The sequence below is a fragment of the Leiobunum rupestre genome, chromosome 8 (assembly GCF_980474605.1).
Source record: "Leiobunum rupestre chromosome 8, qqLeiRupe1.1.hap1, whole genome shotgun sequence".
Classification (NCBI taxonomy): Eukaryota; Metazoa; Arthropoda; class Arachnida; order Opiliones; family Sclerosomatidae; genus Leiobunum; species Leiobunum rupestre.
The window spans coordinates 44222502-44230151 of NC_143391.1; the positions used below are offsets into that span (position 1 = coordinate 44222502).

The window sequence follows — 7650 nt, forward strand, 5'->3', positions numbered from 1 at the left end:
GTTTATTTATAAAGAACCCTAACTATTCCCTCTACGGTCATTTATTGATATACGTTTAGTCAAGTGGCTTTCTGTGCTTTGTGAATGGTAAGTTTTTCGCTTCTTGTTAATGAGTTTTTTGGTGGTGTGGATATTTGGATATCTACGATTCCTAATGCAGTCATTGATATCCTGGGTGTGCGAGTCATTATATGATATTGGAAATTGGACGGTTTTGGTCTTTTTCATGCGGTATGTGTCACAACGTCAACAGGATGGTTCCGACAGTCTACGAGTCGTCCACTACCAGATATCTACGGTATCTTGATCGGGCGAACGTTGAAATAAAATGAGCGTTAACTATGCGGTAAGTATTTCGTAAGCGACAAAAATACAAATACCCTCTGTAGATATTTCTTTCATTAAAATTGGCTTCGTATTATATTTAACTGCTAAACTTGTACCGTAAATAGGGTTAAAGTCAATTGTGCATTGTTTTAGTACGTCTAACTCACTGTTGTAACTACTTAATTTATAATATTCTGAATAAATTAATCTCGGTTGTTTCGTCTCAATTATTTTAATTCAAATTAAAATTTTATACCGGGTGGGATTGAACCGGGATTACGTTATTAGTAAATAACTCTGAATTGGGGAGATATAACTTAGAGGGTCATCTCGAGAAATAAATACCACTAGGGACAATGCTTCCGAGGAGAGGTATATTTTGGCTTGCCAACTTGTTGAATGTTATAAAGCAATAAACAGTTTTTCAAGACGATTTTATATTACATTTAAGTTCATATAAACGGGAAAATTTGTATGTTGAATATTTCTTATGTCATTTGGTAAGTTGATTCGCTCGCGTTCGAACAGTCTCATCGGTGTCGGGTTTTTTTTTTCAAAGCATTGATTCTGGTCTTTTGGATTTATTCCTTACGGCAGTCAATATTAACTTAAATTGAAGTGACCCATTATTCCGAATTTCCCATCATTTTGTCTCACACAACCTTCACAATAGCTTCATTTTCAAGTGATATATTGCAAAAATAACAAGAGTTAGCTGGGTGGTAAATTTTAAACGCGGTTACATGAAGAGCGGCGGATACATTTTAAGTCAACGAAGGCGCAAAATTGTAAGACGCGTTTCGGGTACAACGTTAAAACCACGATTACGACACAACGATTGCTCGTATGTAAAATGTTCATATAACATTTTTTGTAGGAAATAGCCGGACCTTAATGTTCATACTTGGGTTTATAGCAGTATATACAATACTAACCTAGATAATCGCGATAAGCCATTACTGTGCACCGGTTTCCCCCATAACCATTGCTCGTAAAACAACTATTTCTAACAGTAACCTGTGAAAAGATATGTTTTTGTTAAATATTGAATTACGGAATTTTGAACCATTCTTCATTTTTTATTTAAAAAAACTATCTTTCTATGATTTGAAAGAAACGCGTTTTCTAGTGCGTTCTTAGCGATTGGAAATTATGGTAAAAAGAAAACTATTTCTAACACTAACCTGTGAAAAGATATGTTTTCTTTTGAGTATGTACTCTTACACGATTTGATTACTTTAATTAAACATAAGTTACTTTAAAGATGTAAAAAAAACCGCGTTAGCGTCGAGCTAAAGTCGGCCATTTAATTTTAGGCGAAATAGAGTGTTAGTTCACCAGTTTGGCACCGATGGCGTAACTTTCGTTGCCAGCCAAACGAAAAGCATGGGCCAAAGGCAGGGTTTTTAAAAGTTCTAATCGGAACCCGCGACAAAATTTCAAAAATCGCTCTAGTTTGTTATTCGATTTCTATCAGGAAAAAAACAACTAATAGAACTTAAGAATTTTGAATCATCCAATCGGTGAAAAGAAATTCTGAAATTAGCAAACGCAACTGAGGAATCGAGTCGGAGTATTCGGTTTTCAGAGGGCAACCTGTGCCAAGTTTGAGCACTCCGGTAAAAGAAAGAGTTCTTCAATGCCAAACATCTGGCAAATCTTTCGTAGTACGTCGGGCAGGCCCAACGGAGGTTCATGTTCATAAATTCATCAAGACTGAAAGCTTCAGCACTGATAAATCTCACGTAAGTCCGAAACATCACGTCAAACGGACAACAGCCAAAGATGGAGAATCTCAAGGCGCTTGCCATAAGGAATGTGACCCTAGTAAAGTGGACGCGGAGACCTCCAGTAAAAGCGAGTAAAATGGAGCTGTATCCGTTCAAACGTGGTATTATCCTTCTTGAGAGAAGGACTCCTTACGGGAGACGCGTAGTCAAGAACCGGTAAACACAGAGCGAAAAAGTGTGGTAGAGTTACGTGTGAAATCAGTCGTCCTTCGAATTAGACCGCATAGGCGTCTGGCATGATTGCCGGCGTAAAGCACATGAGACGCCCAATTGAAACCACAACACCAAGAATCTTCAGGTTGTAAACACGAGTCAGCGGAACTCCGTCTATCGTATAAGCGACGTCAACACTGGACCGTCTTCGAGTCAGAACCACGAAGTTGCATTTCTTGATATTCAAGAAAATGTTATTATCAAGGCCCCATTGAAATACGTGATTGACGTTATCTTGTAAGGTCTTCATGTCAGCAGGAGATCGAATTGCGAGCAATATATAGCTGTCATCCGCACACTGATACAGATCACAGTTTGGGGTCAGTACACGTGGAAGATCAGACACGAAGATGTTAAATAGTAGAGGTCCCAAAATTGAACATTGAGGTACACCGGAACACACCGGCCGGTAACTGGTGAATTCACCACGATAGATAACTCGTTGTAAGTGATCGGACAAAAAAATTCTGAAACCGGTACAAAAGATCCCCACGAACACCAACCCTCTCAAGCTTATTGATGAGTCGTTTATGGCAAACAGAATCAAACGCCTTTAACCAGTCGAACGAAACAACGTGCACACCCGGCGGGCTTCGCTCACCGAGAACGGTAGACCACTTGTGGAAAGAAAGCTGGAGCTGCTGCGTGCAAAAACGACCTTGCCGGAATCCAAACTGCGAGGCAGGCATGACGGAATTATCTTCTAGAAATTTGTTTAGCTTCTCGTGAATTATCGACTACAACACCTTGCCAATGTGAGAGATATTGGGCTGTAGTTTAAGAGGTCATTACGCTTTCCAGTCCCTTTAAATACTGATAACAAATTTGCTACCTTCCATCCTGAAGGTTTTTGCCGGTCGATATCATTATGGCGATATTTTATCGATTTCGCCATAATAATAATAATAATAATAATAATAATAATAATAATAATAATAATAATCAGCTAGGCTAATACCCAAGGCACCACCTTAGGCCTAAGTCATCAAGCGACTTTTGAAGCCATTAATTCAGGTGGCCGGGTTACAATGCGTAGGAGGGTGGTGGCAAGCCCTGCATGCCACGAGATCGAGCCAACAGCTCCCTACACTAACTATTACCGTTAACCTCTACAAGTTTTAATGGAAGGGGAAACCGAAGAACTCGGGGGAAAACCCCTTAAACCAGTGGGGAGAGAACTTGCAAACTCAACGCAGAAGGAGTTGTTCCGAGTTTTCACCCAGTGCCACAAGCTGGGATCGAACCCGGCTCCTCTTGCTGCGAGGCGAAAGTGCTAACCACTCCGCCACCCCACGGCATGGTGATCGCAAAGACAAGAATAGGCCCCTGGCAGATTTTCAATGTATTAAAAGCTCGCAAGATTTGCTAATAAATATGTTTAACAAATAATACACGCTAATGAGTGATATTTGGAAATGGTTAGAAGATATTAAATAAATGAAATAAATACTAGATATCGTCCTATTTTTATTAATTTGGTATTGCTAATACCATAATATAGTTTAGTAATTTTGTCCATTTGTTGTCTGCCCTACGGTCAAACGTTTTTTTGGTATAAAATTATTCTTCTCAGTTTACGGATAAACCCTGTATTTTCGTCCATACTAACTATTTCTGTTTATAATAGCAAATAGTCTGGTTAGCAAACGAAAATCAAACGGTAAACTTATGAAATGGCATTAACCGCTGTGATTTTATGTAAACTGAAAAGGCTAATTTGTTTTGGAGGAGCTAAACCTTTGCTGCTGAGGGCTCTGAATTTCCTATAGTTCAGTAACTTTAGTCAAAATTTTGCCCAAACTTCGGAAAAATTGCTACCGGGCTGAATTTTTGCAGTCACCTTAATTTAGTCATATTATACAAAATGTCAAAGGTCCCCGTCAATTGCTTGTTGGCAAAATTTTTATGATGGGAAATACGAGCACAAAAATGGTAGTTTGTATTGGATTTACGGCTATAAACCTAAGTACGAAAATTAGGATCTGAATGTTTATTAGTTTTACTGATAAGGGCAGATTTCCGAGGATAGCCAGAGTTCCTACACAGTACTGATGAGCCCCTAAAGGGCAAAAACGGTTTACTGTTGGAATCTCTGGCCTAAATTTTGACTTTTGATATATTATCCGGTTATTTTCTTCTAAAACGGCTCTATGGGATATTTCGAGCCATCGTTTTTGCGCAACCGGAGTTTGAACGTTTGAATCAGGACTGCGTTAAGTAACTCTAAAAAAGCTCAGCGCTGAGCTTAACGGTCAGCGGTTTTTCCTGAAAGGGTTTTTTGACTTCTGGTTTTGACGTCACGTTGCCAGCAACGAATTCATCGGCTGTAAGAGCAGGTTTTTCCGTTGTTCAACGGTCACGTGACGTCGCAGCACGGAGTAAGGCTAGCTGCAGATACCGCAACAGACGATATTTTACAAAATTTACAACAAGCGTAAAAAGCGTTCAACAAGATCCTACGTCACGTTACAAACGGTCTCAATGAAAACAATTTACTGAAGGGCCGGGCATATCTTAATCGAAAAGAAATATCACGCCCTCGGGGTTTGCGTTTCGCTCCTTTTTTTCCAAAACCAGGTAACTCGAGAAATTAGTTTTTCGATAAAATTCATTTTAATTAAGGTGTTAGCGTTTCGTTACCTTATTTCCAAAACCAGGTAACTCAAAAAATTAATTTTTTCTATAAAATTCATTTAAAATAAGGTGTTCGCGTTTCACTACCTTATTTCCAAAACAAGGTAAAATTACTCTTGGGTTTTACTTAACAACAACATTAGGTTTATTCACACGGTCTGGTCTCGCGGTCTCTACTGACTTAGTCGCAGTGCGCAATCAGGTAGATAAAATTAGTATACAGAGTGGGTGCTGCCATCTATAACCAGTATACCAAAACTAGATTTAGAAAAAAAAAACTCGTCTAATTTGACGCCATTGATTTTCTGATTTGCATATTTAACTTTGGTCTAAATGAATCAATAACGCTTTTATAAATAACATTAGTTCCTATGCACCACTTTAATTAAACATTCCTTTAATATTCCACTGAAAAATGTTGTTAAATTGTGCAAGAATTGAGCTGGCAACCAGTCCCAAGCGGCAAACTACACGATTTTTAAGTCTGATGACTTATTTGGAATCAATTTCTAGATTTTTATCTGTGTTGCCTAACTTTTGGCATGTCGTTTTCGTACTCGCCAACCGCAACAATAACTGTTGATAATTGTTCAAATGCCGAGGAAGTTATGCTATGATGGTTAGTTTTGAATTTTAGGATTTTGAATCCGAAAGATTCAGTAACACAGTGATTACGTACATTGTGAATTGAAAAGTAGAAAGCGAAAAAATTGTTGTAGAAAATGATCATTTTAAAATAAGGCAGAAACAGAGACCTTTATTGGGCGGCCTAAAAAGGAAATTCTAAACGCCGCTAACTAACGGGTGCCAGTATTTGCTGGAGTGTACACCAACGTTTAATGAAAATTCTAATATTAGCAGCGAGATAAACTGCAAAATTCGTAAGCAGAGCTAAAAGCTCTTTCTCTGCGTCATTTCCGATCTTTTACCTTCAAAAAGGTGAAAACATTTAACAATAAAAAGTATATTATTAATGTAAACAAGGCGATCGTGACTTTGAAAATGGTTATATCGACATCCAAAATAACCGTACCCCTGCGCTAAATAAATTTTATTCAAAATAAATATTACCAATCTTTCTTAATTTTATTTTGAAAAGTATACAAAAGAATAATATTCTTACTAGATGGACAATCTCAAAACTAATCGATCGATACTTTTTATTAACGCGTGGATAATTCGGTGACACGCAAATTGGCTTTTTAAGCTTGACTAAGATTTTTTTTGTGCCGAATTCGTTTCTTACTGAACCAACCTGAGACTTGGGACATTCCGATTCCACACATTCTAGAAAGTTCCTCCTTGGTTTGCGCACTAGGATAAGGGTGGTTTAAATGCCTATAAAAGTACTTGTTGAGAATATCCGTTGCCCGTTTGCTGAATCTCCGCCTTGTTCTTCTAGCGTCGACGAACTTCAATTTAAGAGACGTCACCGCGTCGCACGTTTGCTGTTTAAGTTTTTCCAGAACGGAGTGGAATTTCTTGTGGATCATCCGCACCACTTGTTCGATTTCCTCCGGTCCTATTGGACGCGTCAGGCTCTGTTCTCTCAGTAGGCTCAACACGTGCCCTGTAAACTCGTTACACGACGTTTCGTATTTTTCTAACTCCCGCTGGTAGCTTTGTCTAATCATCTCTAGCCGCGCCGTATAATCAAAATTATCACTGGGGTTTTCCAGATAGATAAATTCATTCGCCGACGTGATTGGCTCCGTCACCCCTCCCACGTATAGTAGATGGTCCAATAAACCTAACTGCGGGTTCGGTGGCACTTCTCGTGGTTTCTTTCTCCAACTAAGACCGAGGCTTTCCTTGATTTCGCAAAGCACGCTGAATAAAGCCGGCTTCATTCGATGACGGTTCAAGGCGTGTTTCCCCTCTTGCCTGTCGACCAGCGTCTGATCGGGGATCTTCTCGACTTCACGAAGAATTTCCAAAATATCACGTTCTCCATGAACTTGATCAAACGATTGGCTAATGGGATACGCAACCCGAGGTGGTTGAGTCATGCCATATCTGGATTGCGGCACTGCATTGTCTGTCACTTTGATTGAGGATAGCGGAGGCCAATGATGTTGAGACGTCATTCTCTGTTGGTTGTCCATACTGGGCACCGGACGCGGCTAATATCTAAAGCCACTAGGTAAAGGACGAAGTTTAAGCGATGCGCGAGCCAATTTTTTCATGACCTCTCTGTTTACTCTTCGATGTTCTAATTAAGATATTTCGAAAGTGAGACGATGCACAATACGATAATCAAATAAATAATCAGCTAGGCTATGGTGACGTCAGGAATAAATTTAAATTCATTTAACACGCTCATTCAGCTGAAAGATAAGAATCTTTGAACGCTCAATCGAACAAACAGTTTTGAGGGAAAAATACGATAGGGTCAAAGTCTAAATGTCTACCTTAAATTTCTAAAAATGACCTAAAATCCTTTTAGAAATGAATGCCGCTTTTTCAACGCCAAATCGGTAAACGGCCGAACTACAGATGTGCTAAATTTTTATCATTATCGAATAATATAAACTCCACATCTGTAAAGTATTAATTAATTAATTAATTAAATCTAAGACCATTTACACCTGGACTGCAATGAAGGTAGGCGTTGTTGTTAGGCTAGTGTCGCCGCCACCCCAACGCCACCATCGTTATTTAGAGGCAACTCTCGTCCACAAGGGAA

The 7650-nt window shown here is 39.0% G+C and overlaps 1 pseudogene; it reads right to left on the minus strand.

The window, feature by feature from the left end:
- Positions 1–6156: 6156 nt before the first annotated feature.
- Positions 6157–7069, minus strand: LOC149933437 (homeobox protein extradenticle pseudogene; annotated as a pseudogene).
- Between the last annotated feature and the right edge of the window lie 581 nt (positions 7070–7650).